Below are 13,011 nucleotides of genomic sequence, written 5' to 3' on the forward strand. Positions count from 1 at the left end.
CCCCCCCCCCCCCTAAAGTGTCCACGTGGTATGTGGATGGCCCCTTATGAGTTTCGAGGTTATAAATTTTGAGGCTATAGGTTTTACAGTTATAAATTATAGATTTCGACTGGCCTTTGGTACACTATTTTAATTTCCTAAGCTAAAGATCAAGTTTGTTAGCCAGCCATTTTGGATAAAAATTCAAAAAGTGAGCGAATTTTGAATATTTTAGAGACCAGTTCTTTTTCAAGATTCAAAAATTCTCTGTACATATATTCGTATTATTCAAAAAGTCGAAAAATGTATCCTGATGATTTTTTAATAAAACTAAAAATTACCCCAGTAATGCATTTACAAAATTCCAAAAAAAACACAAAAATGACTATTTTCAGCCAAATAACGCACGACAAGAAAGATAGTTAAGAGAAGAAAAATCTTGCTTTTTGAATGCCCTACAAGATTATCATAACAACTTTTTGAATTTTCTTGAAAAATCATATGTGTATTTAATCACTTTTTTATAGGACACGTAGTTTTTATTTAATTTATGAAACAACATTTAAAACATGTGATAGGTAGTTTCTATATAAATCGTTAAAAATAACATTAAAAATAAAAAAATAAAATTTTTGTTAAAATGACACAAGATACAAGAGAAAAAAGTCCAAAAAATGTTTTCGAATAATTTTTTGATAAAACGCATAGGTTTCGTTTTAGTCATAAATGATAACATTAAAAATGATGGAATTGAATATTTAAAAAAACGTCACAAGACAGATTAAAATGTGTATTAAGGCGTATATTTCAAAACGTAGATGCAAAATTTACTTAACCCATTTTTTTCATATGACAGGCCGCTTTTTTAACTTTTAGCATACAAAAATATACCAGTTTTTTCCTGAGTATCGAAAAAGGCTTCTTTTTCATTTATATTTTTAAATTAAAAACATAAAAACTAAAAAAATTATTATTTACAGTATTCAAAGCAGACTTTGTTAATAGAGGAATCTGATGAGCAACCATTCTTGAAAAAGTGAATAACGCAGAAGTTGAATAGTTTTAAGAGAATATATTCAAAAATAAATATAATATTTGAACAAATTATTTGAGAAAAAATTTAAAGAATATTTACACAAATTTGATCAAATACCTCTGAATTTAGGGTAGGTTTTAAAGACTTCAAGATGAATAAAACAAAAACTTTCAACAAATCACTCATTTGAATAGAATGGAGAGAATTTAGAAGAATTCAAAAGAATTTAGGATAAATTAATAACAATTCAAGGTGAAAAACGACAAGATTTGCAATAAAATGTTGAATAACAAAGTTTTGTTTAAAGAATGCGCATTGTTGTCAAAACAAGACAATGAAACTACGTCAGTTTTAATACCAATGCACGTTATGAATTATAATAATATACATTTAGGGGAATTATATACAATTTCAGGGTTAAACTCGAGTGCGAAGCACGAGACACGTGATGAGAATGTTTTCGTTAAAGCCAAAGGAGCTTTAACAGAGGAAAATTCACAATCACCAAGTTACTGTTGTCGATGCTTTGATCCTTAGTTTAAAAAAGTATGTGTAAAAAGACCGAGCTATAAATAAAATAAATAACTAAATTCTTAGTAAAAAAAAATTATCTTGTACAAAAAAAATTTCAACGAAATTTGTGAAATTTTTAACAAAAGAAATATACATTCAAATACAATCATGATTCTTCAATCGAAAAAATAAATACTTCACACCATAATTTTTTTATGGCTGCACAAATTTGGTCGTTGAATTCTTGGTTTTATCGGAGATGAATTTTCTACAAAAAATATTAATTCTTAATGAAAAACAGACATTTTCAATTAAAAAGGTAAAGTATTCAGCAAGACGATTACTTATATATTTTAAAAGGAAAGTTTCGATGAAATACAGAAATTTTCAAACAATTAGTTACATTTTCAACTAAAGGAGGTAAATTTTCAACCAAACATAAAGTAGTTCAATTTTACACAAATTTATTTTTTAAACTAAAATTATGAATCATTAACCAAAGAAATAGATTTTTAACAAAGTAGTTCCACTTTCAACTAAGTAGTTAAATTTTGCATCAAGAAAGGTTTTTCCTCGCTTTTCGAGATCAGCGAAAATCTTCAAAATTTAATCATATGGTTCTATCTGAACTAAAATTTTGGAACCGAAGTCAAATTTACGGGATAATTCGAGCAAGAACTGAATTGAATACCCTGCAAATTTCATATTTTTACGTTTTTCTTTCAATGAAGTATTCAAGAAAATATAAAAAATTGTTTTGTTTTTTATTTATTGTAGAAATACCATTTTGACAGTTACTATTTTACAATAGAGTTAGTTACTTGTGCCTATGTCAAATATAAATTGAAATACCGTCGTATGCGTATGTTTTTATTAAATAAACAAGAACAAAATGCGCTTAAAATTTATATTCAGAGGTTTCGTAAACCCCATAAAGTTTAACACGTCTTTTCTTTGATAAAAAAATAAATTTTTAATATACTTTGAACTGCTGTCTCTAGATCTGGTCAAAATTAGATTATATATAAAATCATATTAACGATTAGATCAAAATTATTTTGTTTAACTGGTTTTATGTCCCCATTTTCGAACTGGTCCCTCAATTATCAAAAAATGCTTTGAATTATTGTAAATCTGCGTGGGCAGTTTGCCGACACGCGCGTGACAACACAACGTGCGCCGCATGTGCGACGCATATGAGGTAACATAAGTCAGCATTTTCGCTATCACGGCTTTAGCATCATTCTGCACATCGTGCACGCACTATGCGAGCTTGTTGCGAACATTATTGTTATCTGGGCTGTAATAGCTTAATTGGAAAAGCATCCGACCGGCAATCGGAAGTTCTGTAGGTCGATTCTCAGTAGAGCAACTTGAGTAGATCTTTTTTTAAAATTTAAATCTAAATACTTTAAAGTGGCAGAATTTTCAATTAAATTCTCTCATGGACCGATCACATGTTAAGTTATCGCTATCAGACCCCCCCCCCCCAGTCTCAATGCATTTTCATGGGACAAATCTTTGGGTACGAAGTATCAGTAAATGTCGGTAGAGGGCGCCAGCTGATGTCAATACAAACGTAACCGTTGTCAATGATAAGCACTGAACGTGTGTTAATCTGTATCGTGTGGGGTAAAGTAGGTTGCGCCTAGTTTTTTGTGTTAGATAAAAATTAAAATTTGTTGGGATATAACACTCACACGGAGCTCAATGTTCGCTCAATGTTATGCAAACATTGTTCTACCCGCAAAAACCCTTCTTACCCTACTCATAAATTAATATACTATGAACTCTTCGCAATAAAATAAAAGATAACAGATTTTTATAAAAAATAAATAAATTTTTTTTTAATGCGAAAATTTTCACTACATGAGCTTTTGTTTATAAAATCCTTTTTACCATACAAAAATTTTGTAAAAAGATTTTTTCTAAATTCAGAACTAATGTAGGAAGAAGCTTTAGTTTTTTTTAATCATTCTGGATTGCAAACATATGATTATTAATTCATCCATTTCACACGCACATGGAATATTCCGAAGATTATTGCAATTATTCCCCTTGTGTTATTCCACTGTTTCCCAAACCTGAGGTACTAAGGATAACAAAATGACACATTGACTTTAAATGTACATTAGATAGAAAAAATAATAATAATCAATACTAACAATATTTCCCAATATGTCCCACTTCCCCCTATATTTTGTGATAAATGTGATGAAATTTGATAACAATTTATTTTTCAATGTTTCACAAACTACCTCTTCATATTCCAATCCCTTAAGTGAAAAAAAAAACTTTAAATTACTCAGCGAAAATATTTTTGGAGGCTTAGGGGGAAAAACGTATCTTCTTCCAATTATTAAGCCACCCATCCAAATTTTATTTAACACATAATGATCTTCAAAATGATGTTCAAATTGTTAAATATTCTGTCAAAGGTTATACAAATTTTCAGCTTTTTTACACTTAATTAATTGAAAATTGAATACCAATTTAATCTCATAAATGACGAATAAATCAGAAAATTTCTACGAAAATCATATATATTAATAGCAAACGCACTTTTCACATTTTCATCATTTATGGTTGAGAAAATATTAGAATTTGCCGAAATTTGACACTACAGTTTTTCAACTGATCTCCACGTTTCGAGACCCCCTGAATCCGAAAATCAAGTTCTTATAATGACGTTTGTCTGTCTGTCCGTCCGTAAACACGATAACTCTTGAAAAAGTTAACGGATCAAATCGAACTTTAGCACAATTTTTTTAGCTCCTAAAAGAAAGGACGAGTTCTTTAACCAGCCATTTTGGATGAAAATTCAGAAAGTGAGCGCATTTTGAAAATTTATGAAGCCACTTGTTTTCTGAATTTGAAAATTCTAGGTTCGGAAATTTATAGTATTAAAAAAGACGAACAATTTATCCTGATGCCTTTTTTCGATAAAAAGAAAATTTTTAGAGTTACAACATTTTCCAAATTTAAAAAATCATTAGAAAATCGGAATTTTAAGCCAAACAACGCACTATATGAAAAAAAGTCGTAAAAAGAAAAACATTACAACATCACAACAAAAATGGTGATCCCAAAAAAGATCTACAAATTCGTTATAATCACTTGATAGGACGCGTAGTTTTTGTTTTTTTTCGTGAAAAATAAAATGTAAATTAAAAATTTGTGAAAAAATGGCACAAATTACTAAAAAAGTGATTTTACAACAAAATCTTACCCGAAAAAGAGCTAGAAGTTTTTTATGAATCAGTCTTAGATAGGACATATAGTTTTGGTTTTAATAATAAGTATGACATTAAAATAAAAATGACAAATTTCTGGAATAACTACAAAACGTACGAAAACAAATTGATAGAAATCTTATTCACCCAAATAAAAGAGATATTTGTAATTATTTATTATATTCTCATCATTTATGATTGAAAAAGTATTGGAATTGCCCGAAGCGTGACAACACAATATTCCAATTTTTAATGAAACAACGTAAAATATGAACAAAAATCTAAAAAAAATGTTTTGAAAGCTTTTGAAAAATCCTGCAAAATGTCTTAACTATTTTCAAAATTATAATTCGTAACTTACATTGGTATTAAAACAGACATAGTTTCATTATTCCGTGTAAAAAAAATGCGCACACTTTAAAAAAAAGTTGGTATTTAACATTTGATTGCAACTTTTGTCGTTTTTCCATAAACTAAATTTGCTCATTTCCAATGTTTTTTAATGATTTAAACATTGTACATACGGCCTACTTAGCAGCCTTACCATTTTTTTCAATCCGTTGTTTGGCTTAAAAGGTTCATTTTTGTGTGTTTTTTGGATTTTTGTAAATGCTTTAAACCTGGTGATTTTTGGTTTTATAAAAAAAGTCGTTAGGATAAATAGTTCAACTTCTTGAATAATATAAACATCCACACAGAAAATTAATGTGTTTTGAAAAAAGTTGTTTAAAAACTATTTAAAATGCGTTCCCTTTTAGAATTTTTATTCAAAATGGCTGATACGAAAAAACCTATTTTTCGGGTTCAGGGGATCTTAAAATGTGTACATTTGACTAAAAGTAAGGGGGTGTGTCAAATTTAACAGAAATCTAATACCTTCTCTGATGAGAACGTAAAAAAAAGATTAATAAAAATTTCTTTGCTCTACTTTCGGTGAAAAAATGTTATCTATTTATTTTTTCTTAGCTTGTGTCGTGTGTCGAAAAATTTAGTTTTTGTTTTCTCAATGTTTTTTTATAAATAAAACAAAAACTACGTGTCCTACAAAAAAGTGATTAATAACCAATTTTTAGATATTTTCTTGGGTGCACAACGTTTGTCTTATCTTTTTTCCTATCTTGCTACGAGCTATGAACAATGGGCAAGTGTACAGAGAATTTTTTAATCATGAAAAAATGTGGACTAAAAAACTTTCAAAATAAGCTTACAGACATACGGACAGACACATTTGTAAAATCCTGTTTTTCGGAATCAGGGGGTCTTTAAACGTGAAAAGTTGACAAAAACTGGGGGGGGGGATGTCAAATTTTACAGAAAACTAATTCCTTCTCTGGTGACAAAGTAAAATTATTCTCCATTATAAAATTCAATTTTTGACGGAACGGTGTTTTTACAACTCGCTTATCTCTTGTCATACCCTGAAAATTGTTCAATTTTCTAAAGTTATGGGCTTGAATCACATGCTACACGTTATACAGCCATGTAACCTTGTAAAAATTTTGTACCAAATGTTATCTACCTTAAAGGCTCATAAATTATTCTTTCAGGGACCATTTAAATATTACTAAACGTTTTTTCCTTAAAATTTGTATTTAGAAAATCTTTATGAAATCCTTTTTTTTCGCAAAAAATTCTATTAATTCATGATACATAACGCAGTAAAATCAAAAGTTCCAAAATCATTGAAACTGTTTCATTACCAATTTCTTATTCTGAGAATTTCTGAGTTTTTAGAGTTCACTGTTGCCTGGTGATAGAATTAAAGCTCCTGAATAGAGCATCTTTGTTAAAAAATAAAAAATTCCATATTGTGGCTTTTATAATCGCCCGTTTATATCGGAATCGTAAAGTAAAATATGGGTTTTAGTGTTGCTGAAAAAGAAGAGGAAATCCTATATTTTTGTACTGTGGTACTGATAGCTTTTGTTATTGTGCAGTTTTTTCAATAGTTAATAATTTTCATCGGCTTCAAGTAGATTTGTGTTTAATTATATTTTCTTGTGACATAATTTTGACTATCATTAAACTAATCTGCTAGATAAATCCCCATCTCGCTTTCCTCACATCATAGGAAGTTTCAATTTAGCCTTCCCATTGTTTAATAAAAAGACAAATCTTTGGTACAAATATTGACTTAAGATAAACAAAAATATAAAAGAAATACACGCCTCTTTCTCTCTTTTACTAGAAATATTGTGTTTGATCTCATGTTTAAAGAAGAAAAATCACTTATGTTAATTAACATCCAACAGCTTCAAATCCTTCGTTTTTCCTTAAACCCTTTATCAAATTAAAAATTTTTTAATTTTAAAAATATTAAATATTAAAAAGCAAAATTTTTTTAAAAAGTTACAAGACGAGATCAGGCAACTTTTTCGATTTAGTTGGGACAATGCGATTTTTAAATAAAAATGCGGCTATTTGACCCCTTCTCCTATTTTCTAACTAGTTCGCCACTTACATTAGTCTCAATTTTATTCAAATCGAAACTTTCTAACTTAAAATTGAAAATATACAGAATTATATCCTTTTCATTGAGAAGTTTACGAATTAAATAATTTATTATTAAAGGTTTATAATAATTACACAGGTTTCCATTAAGAGCGGTTGAAATTGAAAAATTTATAATTGCAGTAATTCTAAGTTCTATAATGTTTTTTCCAATTGCAAGCTTCGAAAGAGTTAAAAATTTCGGTTGAAAATGTTCCAAGTTCAATTTATTAAAGAATGAATAATTTTATATTTCAATTGGAATCTCAAATTTAAATAAAAACAGATTTTATTAAATGCAACTTTGAAGTCTTAAAACTTGATTTTCCTAAAGTTTTCTAAACATTCAAATGATAAAATAATTCAATTTTCTTTTGAAATTAATAATTTGTAATTAAATTGAAGTACAAATCAAAATATCTGCATCTATTTTATGGAAATTTTATTTATTTAGGAAGTAGTGAAATTCTTCTTATATATTTATTTTACAAATGAAGATGTAATTTATTAAATATAATTTAATTTAATTCAATTTAATTTAAAGATCTCAAGCAATATTAAACAAAAACATTGAAACAAAATGATAAGAATGAATTACAGAATAATATGATCTGCTTTTAATTAAACTTTGTTAAAAATTAAACAAATATTTTCGGTGAATTTACACACGAGGCGTAAATAAAGCAAGGTGAAATAGATTGACGTGGTCTATCTACATTAAAAACTCAAACTGTATTATGAATACTTAAACTCTTTTCTTAACTTTAGGAGAAAAAAAACTTTTAAAAATCTTCACGATTACCAAAACTACACCTCTTAAGCTACAAAGCAAGATAGATTTATGATAATAATTCTACAACAAAATTCAACATTAACTAAAATCTTACAATAATAAGAGATATCGTCTAATAAATTTAACATAATCTAAAATTGCTTTTTCTAGTTGGATCGATTGCAGATTGTGATTCTTTTGAGAAATTTCTTTGTTTCAGAGTAGAAATGCAAATTTGTGTACGAAAATTTCCTGTTCCATATCAGAATTATAATTCTCCCGGAAAATGTTTTTTTTTACAATTCAGAATTATATTTATATGGAAAAATTTCCCGTATCAGTTTATCTTAAGAAAAATTCATTATTCTAGATCTGAATTATAACTATTTTTGTAGGTCTTGTATACAAGGCCGGTACCGGTAAAAACATGATTGGTACCGGTAAAAAAACATTTTAAGGATAGAGCCTAAATTGCCGGAAAATGATATTAAAAAACTATTTATTTTTTCTTTATTTGTTTAATGCTACTGTTTGATCCTCAGTTTCGGCCATCTTGCCAGTTTTTTGCCCCGACAAATAACATTGGAAACTGTTATTTCTGTGACCAGTAACCGGGCTGCCTTCCTGCCCCCCGGAAATGTTTGAAAAAGGTAGGGGTTTTACTAATATTATTTTTGTTATCAGTAATAGCGGAGCCTTTCCGCTCCCACGATTTGTTGAAACGAGTGGGAAAAATGTGAATTTCATGAATTACTTGAATTCCCAAAATTCCATGAAATCCGTGAATTCCATGAAATCCGTGAATTCCATGAGTTCTATTATTACCGTAAAATCCGTGAATTTAATGAAATCCGTGAAATCCATAATTTCCCTGAATTTGTTGAATTCCATAATTTCCATAAATTCTTTGAATTCCATTATTGACTTGAATTCTATTAATTCTACGAGTTCTATTAATTCTACGAATTCCGTTAATTCCATGAAATCCGCGAACTCCATTGATTCTGCAAATTCCGAGAATTTCATGAAGTGTATGAATTGCGCTAATTCCGTGAATCCGAATCCCGCGAAATCCTTAAACTCCATTAATTCCTTGAATTCCGAGAATTCCAGGAATGCAAATCATTCCGCGAATTCCTGAAATTCCATTAATTCCTTGAATTTCTTAAATTCCATCAAATTTTTCAATTCAATGAACCCTTGCCTTCCTTCAATTTCATGAATTCGGCGAATTACGCGAATTATATGAATTCCGTGTATTCCGCGAATGCATTCAATTTCACAAATTCACGAATTCCGTGAATTCCGCGACTTCCGTGAATTGCATGAATTGCACTAATTCTACGAATTTCTTTAATTCAATTAATTCCTTGGTTTCCTCGAAATCCTGAACTTCCTAAAACTGCATAATTCCTTGAATTCTATGAATCCCATAAATTCCTTGAATTTCATAAATTCCATGAATTCCTTGAGTTCCGCGTATTCCATGAATAAGCGCGATCAGCCCGCTACCTTGCTGAAAAATAATTATGGTTTTTTTTAAACCGGTGAAAAAACTGTCAGTACCGGTAATTTTTTTACCGGTACCATCAAACCGATAGTGTATACACTTTATTGTTACATCTCACATTATAATTTTTTTTTAAATTCCTTATTTTATAATACAATTGCACATTTTTTCAAAAATTCTCTGATCTAACTTAGAATTATAATTCCTAATGAAAATTCCCTGTTTCAAGTCATAATACGTAATAATTCTGTCGGAATATTTCCTGTTTTAGATGTACATTAGCATTATTGTTCGAAAATTGCCTGTTGCTAATCAGAATCATAATTCTCTTTAAAAATCTCCCGTTTGAAGTAAAAATTGTATTTTTTTAAAAAAAATTCCTGGTTTCAGATCATAATTAAAATATTTTTTCAACACTCCACTCTTCCAAATAAGAATCAACACTTTTTTAGAAAATTCCCCTTTTTAAAAAGGGCATTTTACATCCTTAGAAAAATGCCTTTCTTAATTTTAATTATAATTGGTTTTCGAAAATTCTTGGTACAAATTTTCAAAAACAGATTATAATGACTGAAAAGTTATGAAATTTCTCATGCTGTATTATATTATTTACTGCAGCAGTGTAAACAAATTTTTTATCTGCTCCCCTTCGCAGATTATGTAAAGAAATGAACCTTGGAAAAACTAGGCCTTGGCTAATTAAACATTTTATTCCCAGAAATCTTGAAACAAATTTTTATCTCCTCAAATCTTTCATAATTATTAAAAAGCTTCTAATTTTTTTTGAATTCTTCAAACTGAGTGCCCCCAAATTCAGACATACATAACAGACCGTAACGAAACACAATCCCCTTCCCCCTTTTAATGTTACGTAATGTTTGAACGCTCACAGAGTGCTTGTAGTTTTTTACGTAGAAGTAGTATTTTAAAGCAGAAATATTTCCTAATTACAATTAAAAATTTTGTTATATTCATCGTTGCAAATTCATCTTTGCTTAGAGAAAAATCCAACTACTGCGTTAAAAGTTAAACTCTTTTATTGAAAATTAATTTTTTTGGTTTCAGACTCATAATTTTTATTGAAAATTCATCTCTGTTTGTAAATGTAACTAAATTGTTAAAGATCGAATTTTTAAACTAAAAATTGAACTATTCCAGTAGAAAATTAAATTATATGGCTGAAAATCCGTATTTTTTTAAGAATTACATTTTTTAAATAAAAACTTAACTGTTCTACTTTTGTTTAAAAATCTATCTTTTTTTCAAATTAATTTCTTTAACTGAAAATTTAGCTTTTCCATTATTGTTCAAAGGTCAACACTTTGGACTAAAATTGGTCTTTTTTAATATAAAATTCAACTGCTTTGTTAAAAATTCACGCATTTTGTTAAAAAATCGATTTTTTGTAAAAAATTATCCTTCTCTTCGAAAGTTAAAGATATACAATTTTAGCAGGAAAATGATCACTTTCTTTTAAAATGTAAGTTTTTTTTTTAATTTAGTTTTCTTTAAGTTATTTTTTTAGTCGAAAGGTATTTTTTCAATTAAAAATTCAACCTATTTCAATTGAATATTCCATATACTTAGTTGAAAGATTATCTATTTGGTTGAACATTAACATTTTAAAAGTTTTATTTTACAAATGATCTTTTTCAGTAAAATTTATTTTTTTTTGGTTGAAAATTCAACTATTTCAGTTACAGATTTATTTTTTGTGGAAAATATGAAGATGTTACTTTTGGTTGACCGGGAAAATCGAAAAATTGACCAGGAAAAACTAGAAAATGACTTTTACTAGTATTGAATAGCGACAGAAAAACTTTTTTTGCTTTAAAATTCAGTTGCTCGACTAAAATTTCAACTTACACAGCTCAATTTATTTAACTTGCTATTTTAATTATTAGCAATTTGCAAGATTAATTCTGTATTCCATTTTTAATTGAATTGATACAGCACAGCTTGAAATGTTTAATCATTGTCAGAATTTTTTCAGTCATTTTTAGTTTTCATTCGGATTTTATAACGAGATTTTTAAAGGCTAGTACACCAAATACTTGAAAATTAATTGTTATCAAGTTTCATCACATTTATTTCAATATGTTAATGTAATCATTAAACGCTGTTATTAAAAAAAACCTTGAAACAGAGATAAGATGTTGAGCGAATTGTATGTTTTAACTTTACAAATTACAGACTATCTGACTAAAAAATCTTTCTTGTACAGTGGCGCTAATCATTTTTTAAATATATAGGACAAAACTGCTTAAGCAAATAGAACTGATTATGTTAAGGGCTTTTTTACCAAAGATTCTCAATATGACATCAAAAATTAAAATTCATGAATAAGCGCTTCTTTTAAGCAACTTTTCCACACATAATATACTTATTTTTGTGTTTAAAACATTTTTTTTAATTTAGCTTTGATAAATGTCTTGCGATCTCCTCAATACGCTCTATTGGTAAATGTATATTAAAAAGTTAAGAATTTTGCAAATTGAAAAATATACGAACAATAGAATTGAAAAATATACATGTAATGGAATTGATTTTTAATGTTTTCTTATCAGTAGATCGATTTTGACTCACAGATGTTCCAAATATTTGCGCACATATAAAATCTAGCCAATCAGCTTTAACTTCATTACATTTTTCAGTTTTTTTTAAATTATTCGATATCTATGGAACTCATTTTTTTGGACCTTCTGATTTACGGATTCCAAATAATTTATGAAAAATTAAATATGTACATTTGCGGATCCAAAAATTTAAAAATTTAATTCTAAAAATTGTCAATTTAAACTAATTTTAAGTTATTAAACCCTCATTTCTTTCTTCATCTTCAAGCCAAATTGGAAGCATGACATGCCATGAGTCCTAACTGTGCAAAAAACAAGTTTCTATATCACAGAAAATTCTGATTTTTTAATGAACACCTGCATGCCAAAACAAAAAAAATTCTGATTTTTCGCATTTCTTAGCCACTTAAATATAAAAAATACCATGATAAAGCAAAGTTTATTTGGTAATAATAATCGAAAGAAACCAGATTAATTAAAAAGCTGACGTTGTGTAAAATATCAAAAATGGGATATTTGTTAATAATATTTAACCACTGTTAACGAAAAAAGCAACATTCTAAAATGGCAAATTTAATGTTTTATTCTACATTGACATGCCAGAAGTTTCAATTTGAGCTATCTTCAAAGACTTTTTGGTCTCAAAGAAAATATTTTATCATAGTGTTCTAAAAAATGAAATTTTAATTTTTTTTAAATCTTTGGTAATAAATGAACATCAGTATGAAATAGCAAATTCAAATTTGATATGTACAGATTCTTTCCAAAATCTCTTCATTTTGAGCCATCCCCGAAAGAAATAATACATACGAGGGTGGATTGATAAGTTTCCGGCCTGACCAAGAAAAACAACGTTTTTAAGAATTTTTTTTTTATTTCTCAACATAATCTCCTCCAAGGCT

This window comes from Belonocnema kinseyi, chromosome 3 (genome assembly GCF_010883055.1).
Source record: "Belonocnema kinseyi isolate 2016_QV_RU_SX_M_011 chromosome 3, B_treatae_v1, whole genome shotgun sequence".
In the NCBI taxonomy this organism is placed as follows: domain Eukaryota; kingdom Metazoa; phylum Arthropoda; class Insecta; order Hymenoptera; family Cynipidae; genus Belonocnema; species Belonocnema kinseyi.